The following is a 16499-nucleotide window of genomic DNA, read 5'->3' as shown; positions in this document are numbered from 1 at the left end:
CTACCCTGATAGCAATTCCAAAATAGATACAGAACTATGTCAGACTATATGATCCTATATAATGGTCACACTCCCGTCAACAAATGAAAGACTTGTATTTCAGCAAGCTGTAAGTTAAGGGACATCCTCTTACCAAGGTCATTGTCCCCAAAATGAATCTCTAAAATCTTGGTATAATCAAAACTCATAGCCCATAACTTATTCTGTAAAGCATGCCATCAAAGCAAACTCCAGACAGGAGGATTGCCTAGTACTGAGGAACAAGGATGTGTCTGAGGCCTCTAAAGGGTCTTAGGGTACTAAGAGCTTGCCAGGTCCATATGGTAGAGAAAACTAATATATTATTTCAAGGGCCCCCACCTTGGGAGGTTGCAAGCAAATCAATTTGTCTTGCACATTGAGCTAATGCAAGATTTCTAGGACCAGATATAATGCTTACAGCAATCAAAAGTCTTTTTATATGGAGCAGAAAAGTACGCCAAGGCAATACAAAACAATGTATACCTAATTTATTGAGCAAAAGATCCAGCACAACAATTCAATGTTTAAGGACCAAACCAAATTTAAATTTAGTTATGGAGGTGCCAACCTGATGCATTAGGGTAGTATCTTAAACCCAGTGTTTGCATAGGATACAACTTCCTCTACCAAACTGGTCAGTCTTTGAATGCTTAACTTTAAATAAAATAGAAGAGGGTATAAACAAAAATAAGAGTGCTAAAAACATATCTCTTAGTGTGGTAAACAGAAATATAAAAATGATATAAAATATGTGACCTCAAAGAACTTACATTAGTAAATCAAATAGAAAATAGGGTACCGTAAAGGTTATGAGTGAAAGCTAAGGTGGAATGAAATGCATTGACTGATGGATGTAAGGCAACAGATATGCCTATTAATGGATTTGTTTGTTGATAAATTCAAGACCATATGGGGCAAAAATGTCTATAGGTAATAGGCCTATATAGAACAACAATGCCACTTCAGTGTCTTCAAAATAGTTAAGGTACCTTATTAATTGCAATCCTTAACTGATCCAAAATGAATCCTGGGTGAGGATGCGCGTATACGGTTGATCACTGCCCAATAGCTTGATGCTCAATTGGGTGGTCAGAGAGGTGTCCACATGAATGAAAAGATGGTAGCCCTTAGGATCAGAAATTGAGAAAAGAAATATTCTAAGGTATAGGGCCAAATGTAATAGGGTGAGAGTTTAAGTTAAAAATCCAACTCGCATCTTCTCATGTTTTTTGAAGGTACGAGTTGGTGCTGGGACTTGCAAATGTAATAGACTGTAAACTTTTGAGCTCGAGGCTACTACACTATGCAAATCTGTGTGAGTATTTCCTATGTAAACTCACACCTTTTAATGCGACTAGCATTAAAAGGTGTAAGTTATTCAGAAGCCTTCACAGATCAGTAAGATCCGTGAAGGCTTCTGTCTGTTAAAAAAAGAAGTGACACTAACAAAACAAATGACGCTCCTCCTCCCCCAGAAGCATAGCCAGCCCCAGGCTCTGTAGACCCTGTCCTGGTTTTAAAAATACAGGACACAAAATGCTTAGATGTCCCCTGTATTCTAAGTACCAGCACAGGGCTTTGCAGAGCCAGTTCTGGTTGTGGAAATACAGAGAACAAACTGAGTAATTGATCCATGTATTTTCCATAACAAGCACTCTCTTTTTCCTGGCCAAAGCATTACCCCTGACCACTAGTCAGCCCAGGCTGGGGATCCCTGGGCAGGTGGGGACCCACCCAATAAAGGGGTCCCCCTCCCCCTTGCCGGTGGGTACTGGGTTGATAGTGTATAGTGTAATCTTAAAAACTGACAAACTAATATTTTCTTTTGCTGACGAACTACAGGTCCATGTAACCGCAAGGTTAATTGGGGTTACATAATTGGCTACAATGTAATGGTTCCCACCATAGTCTTCAATGGAGGTTTCACACAATTGAAGTCTATGGGTGAGACAAGCTGACCACACACAGCCAATCAGCGGGCAGCTCCTATGGAGGCGCACGCTTATTGGCTGGCGGCTCCTGCAATGACTGGGCTCCCGTGGGTCCCAGTCATTCACGCGGTGGAAGGTTATGTGTAAACATACCCCTTCCACCTGTTTGTACTGCATCGGGACTTGATCCATGCATAGGCAGAGGTGAAGAGGTGAGTATATTATTTTTTACAGGTATCTGTGGATGCTACTGTACATGGACAAGTGGATGCAAATGGCTACAGGGACACTAGGTGAGTATGTGTGATAGTGAGTGTGAGTGTGTATTTGGGTGTGCATGTACTTTTAAATAAAATTGTACTGTCATGGTGTGTGTCTGTCTCATAATTTTTTGATATTTCTTTTGCAGCAGAACTATAGGTACCAGCGGGCCTGTAATGCCCCACATGCTGGTACTTATGGTTTCTCACGTTCAAGCATGCATGGGAGGCTTGCTGGGACCTATAGCTCTATTGTAAAAGACAATATGTGTACTTCAATTTATTACACTACACTATACATATTCAACCCGCCACCCACCGGCCAGGGATTGTCCCGGGCTATCAGCCCAGGCCTGGGGTTCCCTGTAGAGGGGGGGTTGCCACCAACCCAGGGATCCCCGGCCTGGACTGACTAGTGGTCAGGTTTAATGCTTTGGCCAGGGGACCCGGTAAAAGGGTTCTCCTGGCTGTGGCATTAGTACCGTGCTGGTTATGGAAATTACAGGGGACCCCTACTCATTTGCCCTCTGTATTTCCACTACTAGGACCAGCTCTGCAAAGCTCTGTGCTGGTATTTAAAATACAGGGGACCCATACGATTTGTGTCCCCTGTATTTTAAAAAACCAGCACAGGTTCTACAGCGCCCAGGGCTGGTTATGCTTGGGGGGAGCATGTAATTTTTTTTATTTTTAAGGTTATTTGTTATATGTACATACAGAAACATACACGTATCTCATTGATAAGTGCATGATTCTGTGTAACTCTAACCTGCTCCGGATGAACTCACTATCCAGAAGCTGGTCTATTGTTTTTGCAATTTCTCGGGCATTAATATGAGAGAGTGAAACACTTGCACTCTATCACATTGCCAAAGTTCTATCTTGAGAATGGGAAAACATCTGGATGCAAAATACTCTTTTGCGAGTTATAGTAAAGCCCCCAAAATTTGAGTTTTACTATAGTCGCACCCTAATACATTTGTGAGTGAGAAAAAATGTAAAACTCGCATTTTTTACAAATTTGCACTCTATTACATTTGGCCCATAATCTTTATGTAGAAGTGTATGAAAACTAGTGCTGGGATAAATTGCTTAGGAGAATCAAAATTGGTGTATACTGTACATATGTAACATTTAAATAAATCGTTTTTAAATCAATGTTATTGTGAATTCATGTTGGTACAATCAGCAAAGCCCATCCTAGATCACAACAATATTTATAATATTTAAACATAATAGTCACTGTAGATTATTCAGGGCTCTCCGTGTATCCTTGGAAATCTGTTTAACTGGAGTTTTTTATGCCAATTTAAATTTATTATCTTACACAATAACTGCAAATTAAGAGATTTAATAAAGTTAAACAAGAAGGATTACATTTAATGAGATTCCATTATTAATGTTGAGGGGTTTATAAAAGACAAACAAAAAAGTGTTAAGGATAATGAGACTTTATCTGTAATGACAACAAACCATGCCAATTACAGAATATAACTACCACAGCTTCCACATAAGAAGACAATGCTTTAATAACAGAATAGCAGAAGATTTTCTCTCCAGGAACCACACTGCGACTTTTCCACATCTCCACTTTTAGCTATATGCTTTGGAAATAGTATTGTTTAAAAAATAGTTTTAAAAAAAAATAATAATTTTGCAGTGAACAGCAGATTCTCCATCCCCTCTCATTCACTGACTGGTTATTTAAAATAATTGAGTTTATCCTCATTCTGTGCTGGGTTATTTAATATTATTTGTCTCTTCCTTGTATATATTTTCTTTCTACCAAAGTTTCCTTGTACAATAAAATATGGCAAATCTAATTTTCTTTGCAACATGTTTTACACGTTTATATATTTGCACTCATATTTACTCCAACCCTGTGCAAAGTTTAATACTCATTTATAATCACCCCCTCTTCCATGAATTTCTTCTGTCCCATCATACCTTATGGACTAATTTAGGGGCGGACATGCCAGAGACAATGGAGGCGGTCGCGTCCAGGCGGCAGCTCTGAATAGGGTACCCCTTCTCCATTGTCCTAGCTTCCACTTTCCCCTAGCAAAAAGTATGTTGCTACATCTACACTTTGTCCTTGGAGCTCTATTGGTCTGGAACAGGCTGGCCACAGTACCGACAGTTACATGACTGACATGTCAGGTGCCATGATGCAACCAGCTCCCTGTTATCCACTGCTCACCCACCAGCCACCCCACCCCCAAATTTGGACTACGGTTCCAACTGCTTCCTGCAACCAGCTGCTAGGGATATTGTAATGGAGGAGGCAAGGTGGTGCCAGTGGCTCCCTCTTCCCATACATTTAAGGGATTTATCAGTCACGGCATTGGGCAGAGGCTCCCCAACTCATCCATAATGGTTCCTCTTCCTCACCAGCCTAAATACTGTGGCAGGAGAAGGAGACAGGGTTAAAGTATAGATCAGCAACAGGAAAGGGTAAATGTAGCTGGGGGGATGGGGGTATAATGGACATAGTTCAGCAAAGTTAATAAGTACAGTACAAGGGGTAAGTTATGTGGGTACTTATTATAAGGTGAAGAGGACAATGCTATATGGTTTGTTTCATGTTTTTACTGGGGTTAAGAAGTGGTTCTTATGATTAGGTGGAACTGCTTAATGAATATAAATGTAATTAATGATGTGGGGGTTATTTATTGGTGGGTATGAGGCAGGAAATGATTAATAAGTGGCTAATTATGTTGAATGGGGTTGTTGTTGAAGAAGTTAATGATTTTTCAGGAATGCTATTTAATGATTTGATGATATTGTATGGCGGTCACAAAAATGCTATCTGTATTGTCTGGCAGTCACTAAAATGCCACAGAAAAAAAGGGATATTCCCTCCAGCACACTGCAGCAATATCAACAAAAATACTTGAATCCTACATGATAATAGAAATTCAGAGGTATTAGTAGCATACATGAGAATATATATGACTAAGCGCCAGGCCAACGTCAATAGCATTTTTCTGTGGTTCAGTGTAAAACCCACCCTTCACAAGCACCTGTGCTGTATCATTAAGCTGATGTGAATAACCACTAGGGGTGTGCACCGGCCACTTTTCGTGTTTTCTGTTTTGGTTTTGAATCTGGATATTTCTTCGTGTTTTGGATCTGGATTGGTTTTGCCAAAACCACCCTTCCGTGTTTTGGGTTCTGGGTTTTGTGTTTTGGATCTGTATTTTTTTTTTTAAAAGCATAAAAATAGCTAAAATCACAGAATTTGTGGGTTTTGCCGGTCCTATGCTATTATTACCTCAATAACCTTAATTTCGACTCATTTCCAGTTTATTCTGAACACCTCACACCTCGCAATAGTGTTTTTATGTCCAAAAGGTTGCACCAAGGTAGCTGGATGATTATGCTAAGTGACAAGAGTGGGCGGCACAAACACGTGGCCCATCTAGGAGTGACACTGCAGTGGCAGAAAGGATGGCAGTTTGAAAAACTAGGCCCCAAACAGTACATAATGCAAAGAAAAAAAAGAGGTGCAAGATGGAATTGTCCTTGGGCCCTCCCACCCATCCTTATGTTGTATAAGCAGGACATGCACACTTTAACAAACCAATCATTTCAGTGCCAGGATCTGCCACACGACTGTGGCTGAAATGATTGGTTCGTTTGGGCCCCCACAAAACAAGCTGGCAATTAATCTGTCCCTGCACAAACTGGTTCTACGGAGGCAAGATGTTGTCCTCATCCTCCTCATCCACCAATTCCTCACCCTCTTCAGTGTTGTGTACATCCTCATCCTCACAGAGTATTAACTCGTCCCCGCTGGAATCCACCACCACAGGTGCCTCTGTACATTCTGGAGGCTGGTCTCCCTGGAAGAGTTGGTAATTCATTTTGATGAACATCATCTTCTCCACATTTTGGGGAAGCAACATCCTACGCCTTTCGCTGACAAGGTTCCAGGCTGCACTAAACACTCTTTTGGAGAACACACTGTAGGGGGGGCAACTCAGGTAAAATAGAGCCAGTTTGTACAGGGGCCTCCAAATTGCCTCTTTTTCCTGCCAGTACAGGTATGGACTGTCTGACATGCCTACTTGGATGCTGTCACCGATGTAATCCTCCACCTTTTTGTCAATGGTGACAGTATCATATGCAGTGACAGTAGACATGTCAGAAATTGTTGCCAGGTCCTTCAGTCCGGACCAGATGTCCAAACTTGGTCCTGCCTGCCCTGCATCACCACCAACGAGTTGCTTAGGATACCTACATTTTTTCCTGGCAGCCCCAGTTGCTGGAGAAAATGAAGAGGGAGCTGTTGACGTGTCACGTTCTGTTTCAGCTGACAGTGTTTTCACCAGCAGGTCTTTGCACCTCTGCAGGCTTGTGTTGGCCGGAAAGAGAGACACCACATAGGCTTTAAACCTAGGATCGAGCACGGTGGCCAAAATGTAGTGGTCTGATTTCAACAGATTGACCACCCTGGAATCCTTGCAAAGCGAATGAAGGGCTTCATCCACAAGTCCCACATGAAAAGCGGAATCGCTCCATCTTAGCTCCTCCTTCACTTTCTCCAGCTGCTTCTGCAAAAGCCTGATGAGGGGAATTGACATGACTCAAGCTGGTAGTGTCTGAACTGACTTCACATGTGGCAAGTTCGAAAGGCTGAAGAACCTTGCACAACATGGAAATCATTCTCCACTGCGCTTGAGTCAGGTGCATACCCCCTCCTTTGCCTATGTCATAGGTGGATGTATAGGCTTGAATGGCCTTTTGCTGCTCCTCCATCCTCTGAAGCATATAGAGGGTTGAGTTCCACCGCATCACAACCTCTTACTTCAGGTGATGGCAGGGCAGGTTCAAGCATGTTTGCTGGTGCTCCAGTCTTTGACACGCAGTCGCTGAATGGCGAAAGTGGCCAGAAATTTTTCGGGCCACCCAAAGCATCTCCTGCATGCCCATGTCGCTTTTCAGAAAATTCTGCACCACCAAGTTTATTGTGTGAGCAATAACATGGGACGTGCTGGAATTTGCCCAGATGTAATGCCGGCACCATATTGGTGGCGTTGTCAGATATCACAAATCCCAAGGAGAGTCTAAGAGGTGTAAGCCACTGGGCGATGATTTCCCTCAGATTCTCTAAGAGGTTGTTGGTGGTGTGCCTCTTACTGAAACTTACTGATACACAGAGTAGCCTGCCTTGGAACGTGCTCCCCGTTTCTGAGATGCTGCTACTGGTGACGCTGCTGTTGTTGCTGCGTAAGGTGATACATCTAATCAGTGGGCTGTCACAGTCATATAGTCCTTAGTCTGCCCTGTTCCACTTGTCCACATGTCCTTGGTTAAGTGGACATTGGGTACAACCGCATTTTTCAGGACACTGAGGACACTTTTTCTGACATTTCTATACAGTCTCAGTATCGCCTGCCTAGTGAAGTGGAATCTAGACGGGATTTGGAAGCGGGGACACACTACCTCCATCAATTGTCTAAATCCCACTGCACTAATGACGGATACCGGACGCACGTCTAACACCAACATAGCAGTCAAGGCCTCAGTTATACGTTTTGCTTCAGGATGACTGCTGTCGTACTTCATTCTCCTCGCTAAGGACTGTTGGAGGGTCAATTGTTTAGTAAAAGTTGTGGTGTTCCAGTGGCAGCTGTAGGCGTAGCAATGCAGGATCCTCCGGAGGAATCCAGGATAGGAGAGTCAGTCATGCCAGTGACATGGCCTGCAGGACTATTTCTGATCCTGGCTAAGGAGGAAATTGACGAGGAGGGAGTTGACGGTGTGGTTTGCAGGTGCTTGGATACAACAGGACAAAGGGATTTAGGTGTCCCTGGACTGCTTTCGGTCTTAGCCAAATTTTTTGAACTTGACAGTAACTTTTTCTGAAAGCACTGCAGGTGACGTATAAGGGAGGATGTTACTAGGTGGTTAATGTCCCTACCCCTACTTACTTCACCTTTACATATGATACATATGGCAAGACAGTTGTTGTCCGGATTTGGATACAAATATTGCCAGACCAAAGAGGTGGAATTTTTGGTCTTCTGCCCAGGCATGACCGTGATGGGCTTTTTCATCCCACGGACAACAACTGTCTCCCCCGGAGCCTGATTTAAACAAACCACATCACCATCAGAATCCTCCTCGCCAACTTCCTCCTCAGCACCAGCTACACCAGTATCCTCATCCTGTTGTACTTCAACAGTGACATCTTCAATTTGCATTTCAGCAATTGGACTGTGGGTGCTCCTTTCAGCACTTGCAGAGGGCGTGCAAATGGTTGAAAGAGCCACCTCTTCCAGTCCAGTACTGTGAAGGTCAGGCATCGCAACCGCCACCACACTTGGACACTCCTTGGGGATTTGTGATATCTTCTTAGAACGCAAAGTTCTTTGTGTTCATCATGTGAAACTGAACCACTAGTCATGAACATAGGGATAGACCTTAGCAGTTCCTGGCCACTCCGTGTCATAAATGGCATATTGGCAAGTTTACGTTTCTCCTCAGATTATTTAAATGTTTTTTTTAAGGTCATTTTCCTGAACTTTGTCATTTGGGATTGTATGTGCCCTCTACTATGACATTGGGCATCGGCCTTGGCAGATGACGTTGATGGCATGTTATTGTCTATGTCATGATGAGGAAGTGGTTCTTGATCTTTCCCTATTTTATTTTTATCGGAGAATGTTTGGTCCTTCATTTATGTTGTATTGATATATACGTGCGGCTAAGGCGCACAAAAATACAGAATAAAATATTTTATTTTTGTTGGAGACTAGTGCACTTTGTGGGTTACACCACCCTTTAAGAAATGAGCCAGCTGACTCTTTACTTATGGGACACAGGCGCACGCTTGGCGCTGCTCCTTTGTTGATGCATGTGCAGCTACAGTGCACACAATTCACAAAGAGAGAGAAAAAATATTTTTTTATTTTTTGTTGAGCACACTTTGAGGGTTACACCACCCTTTAACGGACAAGCCAGCCGGCCCTTTACTTATGGGACACAGGCGCATGCTTGCTGCTGCTCCTTTGTTGATGCACATGCAGCCACAGTGCACACAATTCACAAACACAGAAAATATTTTTGATTTGGTTTGGTGTGCACTTTGGGGGTTACAGCACCCTTTAATGGTCAAACCAGCTGGCCCTTTACTTATGACACAGGTGCACGCTTGGCGCTACTTTGTTGATGCACGTGGAGCTACGGGCGCACACAATTCACAAACACAAAAAAATATATTTTTTTATTTTTTTTGGAGTGCACTTTGGGGGTTAAAGCACACTTTAATGGACAAGCCAGCTGGCCCTTTACTTATGGGACACAAGCGCATGCTTGGCGCTGCTCCTTTGTTGATGCACGTGCAGCTACAGTGCACAGAATTCACAAACACAGAAAATATTTTTTATTTGGTTTGGAGTGCACTTTGGGGGTTACAGCACCCTTTAATGGTCAAGCCAGCCGGCCCTTTACTTATGACACAGGCACATGCTTGGCGCAACTTTGTTGATGCACGTGCGGCTACTGCGCACACAATTCACGAACACAGAAAAAATATTTAATTTTTTGCACTCTGGGTGAGCACTCCTGATGAACAGAGCACCCCCTGGACAACACTACAGCACCCCTTTAGGACTGGGACACTGCACATTACTTTGGAGTGGACACATCCCCTATGGACAACTGACTGCACAACACAGTACAGCCAGCCCCTATGGACTTTGGAGGAGTGGACACAGCCCCTATGGACAACAGCAGCACAGCACAACACATCCAGCCCCTATTGACTTTGGAGGAGTGGACACAGCCCCTATGGACAACAGCAGCACAGCACAACACAGCCAGCCCCTATGGACTTTGGAGGAGTGGACACAGCCCCTATGGACAACAGCAGCACAGTAAACACATCCAGCCCCTATGGACTTTGGAGGAGTGGACACAGCCCCTATGGACAACAGCAGCACAGCGCAGCACAGCACAACACTACACTGCACTACACTACACTACACAGCCCAGCCAGCCTCTTCACTGTCCACAGCCGAGTGAGAAAATTGTGCCGATGTGGGTACCTTATATAAAATCCAAAACCCACGAGACCCGAAAGGCGGGATGATGATGTTTTGCCTCAATTTCAGATCCGAGTCAGGCGGGAAAAGTCGATCCTGACTCGGAACGGCCTCGGATCGTGGGGGTTCGGATTTCAGAAATCCGAACCCGCTCACCCCTAATAACCACCATACTTTTTATTTGCAGTTCTGAGAGGCATGAAGGGAGCCAGCATTGGGGGAATGTGCTAGTACATATAGTGCCATTTGTAGGTTTCTGGGGTACCTCCTAGGTGAGTCAGCTCTCGACTTATACATGTGCTACTATTATGCAGTACATTAATTTGTAATTATATGACTCAGAGTGGGTGCTACTATTAGGTAGCAATAATTATTTTGGGGTGAGCATTTGGGCATGGGGCCCCAGGAGTTGCTCTGGCTGGGCCTTTTTCAGAGCATCACCACTTAGTTCACATAGGTACTTTTTCACCACCTTTCTATTTGTTTGTTCATTATTTATATAATTTTAATTCTTTCTCATTATATTAATACTTATTGATTATCTTTACACATCTATACTTTACACTTCACTATCACCTTTTTTCCCTTTTTGTGTGATGCCCTGGGGACGGTACATGGCTGGATTCTTTTGGGGTGCCCTGTGCCTTGGACGTGAAAGCCTTAATGTTAGGGACACCAGTATAGAGGAGTCTTGATGTTGGGGTTAAGGGTTAATACCATTCGACCTCTATTCGTGCTGGAAGAACACGGTTATCCTGCTGCCAGGGCAGTTTCTAGGGTCTGAGGCTCCCAGTGGGAGCAGTCAAAATGCGCCCCCCCCTCGAAGCAGTAATATTTTGGAGTGGGCATGGTGTCATTGTGAGGGGGTGTGGTATCACAGTAAGGGAGCGTGATCTAGAAAGACCACAGAATGACAGCCACTGTGGCTACTGAGTACAGGGGTGCCTAACCTGTCAGAGGCAAAGCGCTGAAAAATATATTTAGCTAAACAAAAGATAGACAGCATGCGCGCGCCAGAGGCGCGCGCTCAAAAAAAGGGGTGCGGCCTAGCTGTCACAAGCCCACGCCGCATTTCTATGTGCATGCCTTTGGCGTGACATTTGCAGAAGTATGACCTTGCATCACACCCGGTTTTAGTCGCGTTGGGAGCGAGCCCAGCCAGATCCACATAAAATACACTGCAACAAACCACTTCCACATAAAATATATTGGAAAAGCCAGAGGCACATAAACTACATTTTAAAACCACATCCACCTCAAATACATTATTAAATCCAGAACCACATAAAAGACATTGAAAAAACATGATTCACATAATACACACTTCATTCCAGCCCCCTCCCTTGCCATTCCATCCCGACAGGTATTAGGCTCCCCCCCACTGGCTCTCAGGCAAAAGTGCCCATTATGCAGTGCCCCCTGTAGTTGTCCCAATATGCAGTGTCCCCTGTATTTATGCCCCTTATGCAGTGCCCACAGTGGTAGTGTAACTTATGCAGAGCCCCCATTAGTAGTGCTCCCTGTAGTCATGTCCCCTGTAGTCATGCCCCCATCAGTAATGCCCCCAATAGTAATGGTCCCTGTTGTAGTGCCCCAGTAGTAGTGTCCCCAGTTGTATTGCCCCCAATAGTAATTCCTCCTGTAGTAGTGTCCCCTTTATAAATTCCCCAGTATTAATGCCCCTGTATTAGTGCCCCCAAAAGTAATGCTCCCTTTGTAGTAGTGCCCCAAGTAGAAAAGCCCCAAGTTGTAGTGCCCCAGTAGAAGTGCCCCTGGCCCCTGAGTAATGTACCCAGTAGTGGTGCCTCCTAAGCAATAACCCCAGTAGAAGTGCCCCCCGAGTAATGTCCCAAGAAGTAGTGCCCGGGTGCCCCCAGTAGTGGTGTCTCCCCCAGCAGAAGTGCCCCGAGAGCAATGTCCCCAGTAGTAGTGCCCGGGTGCCCCCAGTGGTAGTGCCTCCACCTGTAGAAGTGCCCCCCTTATAATGTCCCTAGTAGTAGTGCCCGGTTGCCCCCAGTAGTAGTGTCTCCCCAGTAGAAGTGCCCCCCTTGTAATTACTCTAGTAGTAGTGCCTGGGTTCCCCCAGTAGTGGTGACTCCCCCAGTAGAAGTGCCCCCAGAGTAATGTCCCTAGTAGCTGTTCCCAGGTGCCCCCTGTAGTGGTGGCTCCCCCAGCAGAAGTGCCCCCAGTAGTAGTGCCCGGGTGCCCACAGTGGTAGTGCCTTCCCCCAAGTATTGTCCAGGCTGCCTGCACACAAAAAAAAACAGTAATACTTACCTTCAGCCCCGCTCTGGCATCCGCTCCGCTCGGCTGCTCCTCTCTCTGCACTATGGGAAAGACGTCATGATGTCCTCCCATAGTGCACATTGTGGGAGCCGGAGCCGGAAGCAGGAGCCTCCGTCTCCATCTCCATCTCCGGCTGCTTTGCCGGGCGCCCGCTGGTAACTGAATCTCAGTGGGCGCCCGGCAGTTAACAGGCTGTTTCTGCAGCAGGGGTAGGAGGCAGCGTGCCCCGTGCGATTGCACGGGTCGCCTGCCCCTAGAAACGGCCCTGCCTGCTGCTCCCAATTATAGTCACCACTGCTCCTGCTATATTCCAGTACTCACTGGCGGTCTACATGGGCTGACCACCATCTGACATCCATCTGAGTCGAATTAACACAGCTACTTGTGCTGCTCCCGCTGACAGCAGTTGGTGTCTCTGCCCACAGTTACCGCTTATTACTGGCGGTCAGTGCTGCACAAAGATGGAGTAAAAGGTTATTACCCTATCGAGAGGACCTTTAATACTGGCTTACACTGCCACTTGTGCTGTTTTTGCTGACAGCAGTTGCTTTCCCTGCTCTTATTATTGGCTTGGTGGCATTCTGTGTTACACACAGACAGAGAGCAACTTATCACTCTGTCGAGAGGACATTCAAACACCGGCGGTTCTAATCCGGATCATTGTCTTACAGCTCCGGAGAGCTATTATCCATCATGATATAGTTGTAAGTGGATTCCCAGTCCCTGCATTAGTCCGAGGATGCTCGGACAGAATAGTTATCCTCTTTGGACTTAGGGCCTGATTCAGAGCCAGATGCTCTGACCAGAGTGCTCGCTCTGCATCAGGCCCCTCCTCCATGAAAATGGAGCATCCTCCTGGACGCTCGTATAGCTGTGGGTGACCACCTACAGCTATAGCGAGCGTCCCTGATGATGGTCGTGATGGTCAAAGACCATCGCGACCATCTGGCTTGCGACGAGACCCTGCGGTAGGGTCTCGCTGCCGCAATCCCAGGAGAGATTTTGGGTCGATCAGAGCCAAAGTCACTCCCACTGACATCATTACTGATATCAGTGGGGCCGGGGACTCAGACGGTAGGCGTTCCCATGGGAGCGCCTCTGTCTGGCCACCACGCCCCCGGCACGCCCACCAAAGGGGGCATGCTGTCAGTCACCATCGACAGCCGGACTCAGACGGTAGGCGTTCCCATGGGAGCGCCTCTGTCTGGCCACCACGCCCCCGGCACGCCCACCAAAGGGGACATGCTGTCAGTCACCATCGACAGCACGCCCCCTTTAGTGCGAGACCCCGAGCAACGTATTTCTCATTTCTCACCGGGTCTCGCGCATGCACACGACGGAGCTCCCTCCATCATGCGCATGCGCAGTCTAACAACATCGACCCGCTAGCGAGCGAACTTTGCTCGCGAGCGGGTCTGAATGACCCCCTTAGTCACATGGATTTTGTTTGTGTGCACACGCTATTCAATTGGCAAGGAATTTTCCTGCCCGCAGCCTATCTAGGTTTCTACGGCCTATATAAGAATACCGGGCCTGTCTACTGAACCGTGAGTGTATCATACCAGCCGGTACCATCTAATTAGCAGGATCACTCAGTACGTTAACTGAATTGTTTGCTCTGTATTAGGAATTCTAGTATTTCTCAAATAGATACATTTTGTTTCCTTTCACAGGAGACCTCTGATTGACTTGCTACAAAGTTATTAACTGTCATATGAGGAGCTACATTGTCTCTATTTTTTTCAATATACTACATTTGGAATAGATATCCATCTTTTATGCTGTTATTATTATTATTTTTTGTATATGTTTTTTTACTATGATGATATCATAGCTTGTATATATGTATAAGCTTATCTGTGTTTTTATATTATAAATATTAAATAATTTTTTGAATACTATCTCTAGCTGCGCAAGACTATTGTTTGTTAGTTCTAGTCTTGATGTTGACCCTGCACTTAATCATATATTTGCAAATGTATGCTACTAATACTGTACCTTTGAATTTCTATTATCATGTAGGATTCAAGTATTTTTGTTGATATTGCTGCAGTGTGCTGGAGGGAATATGGTTCCCTCCAGCAATGCAGTGGTTCGGTGTAAAGCTGATGTGAGCGAACACTGTACTTTTTATTTGCAGTCAATAAAATGCACTCCGTATTGCCTTGCGGTCACACAAATGTTCTTTGTTTTGTATGACAGTCACTAAAATATTCTTAGAGGGGATTCAATTATTTATCATGGCTGCAGCTTCTGTATAAAGTAGGGGTGTGCACCGGCCACTTTTCGTGTTTTGGGTTTTGGTTTTGAATCTGGATCTTTCTTCGTGTTTTGGATCTGGATTTTTTTTGCCAAAACCACCCTTCCGTGTTTTGGGTTCTGGGTTTTGTGTTTTGGATCTGTATTTTTTTTTAAAAAGCATAAAAACAGCTAAAATCACAGAATGTGTTGGTTTTTCTGCTCCTATACTATTATTAACCTCAATAACCTTAATTTCCACTAATTTCCAGTCTATTCTGAACACTTCACACCTCACAATAGTGTTTTTATGTCCAAAAGGTTGCACCGAGGTAGCTGGATGACTATGCTAAGCGACACGAGTGGGCGGCACAAACACCTGACCCATCTAGGAGTGATACTGCAGTGGCAGACAGGATGGCAGTTTGAAAAACTAGGCCCCAAACTGTACATAATGCAAAGAAAAGAAAGAGGTACAAAATGGAATTGTCCTTGGGCCCTCCCACCCACCTTTATGTTGTATAAACAGGACATGCACACTTTAACAAACCAATCATTTCAGCGCCAGGGTCTGCCACACAACTGTGGCTGAAATGATTGGTTTGTTTGGGCCCCCACAAAACAAGCTGACAATTAATCTGTCCCTGCACAAACTGGCTCTATGGAGGCAAGATGTCATCCTCATCATCCTCATGCACCAATTCCTCACCCTCTTCAGTGTTGTGTACATCCTCATCCTCACAGAGTATTAACTCGTCCCTCTGGACATTCTTGAGGCTGGTCTCCCTGGAAGAGATGGTAATTAATTTTTATGAACATCATCTTCTCCAACATTTTGTGGAAGCAACCTCCTACGCCTTTCGCTGACAAGGTTCCCGGCTGCACTAAACACTCTTTCGGAGTACACACTGGAGGGGGGGCAACTCAGGTAAAATAGAGCCAGTTTGTACAGGGGCCTCCAAATTGCCTCTTTTTCCTGCCAGTACAGGTATGGACTGTCTGACATGCCTACTTGGATGCTGTCACCAATGTAATCCTCCACCATTCTGTCAATGGTGACAGTATCATATGTAGTGACAGTAGACATGTCAGAAATTGTTGCCAGGTCCTTCAGTCCAGACCAGATGTCCAAACTTGGTCCTGCCTGCCCTGCATCACCGCCAGCGGGTTGCTTAGGATACCTACGTTTTTTCCTGGCAGCCCCAGTTGCTGGAGAAAATGAAGAAGGAGCTGTTGACGTGTCACGTTCCACTTCAGCTGACAGTGTTTTCACCAGCAGGTCTTTGCACCTCTGCAGGCTTGTGTCAGCCGAAAAGAGAGACACCACATAGGCTTTAAACTTAGGATCGAGCACGGAGGCCAAAATGTAGTGGTCTGATTTCAACAGATTGACCTCCCTGGAATCCTGGCAAAGCGAATGAAGGGCTTCATCCACAAGTCCCAAATGCCAAGCGGAATTGCTCCGTCTTAGCTCCTCCTTCACTTTCTCCAGCTGCTTCTGCAAAAGCCTGATGAGGAGAATGACCTGACTCAAGCTGGCAGTGTCTGAACTGACTTCACGTGTGGCAAGTTCGAAGGGCTGGAGAACCTTGCACAACACGGAAATCATTCTCCACTGCGCTTGAGTCAGGTGCATACCCCCTCCTTTGCCTATGTCATAGGTGGATGTATAGGCTTGAATGACCTTTTGCTGCTCCTCCATCCTCTGAAGC

This window comes from Taudactylus pleione, unplaced genomic scaffold (assembly GCF_031769625.1).
Source record: "Taudactylus pleione unplaced genomic scaffold, aTauple2 ptg000178l, whole genome shotgun sequence".
NCBI classification, from domain to species: domain Eukaryota; kingdom Metazoa; phylum Chordata; class Amphibia; order Anura; family Myobatrachidae; genus Taudactylus; species Taudactylus pleione.
The sequence above is the reverse complement of the archived record's forward strand: the minus strand, read 5'-3'. Positions refer to the sequence as shown.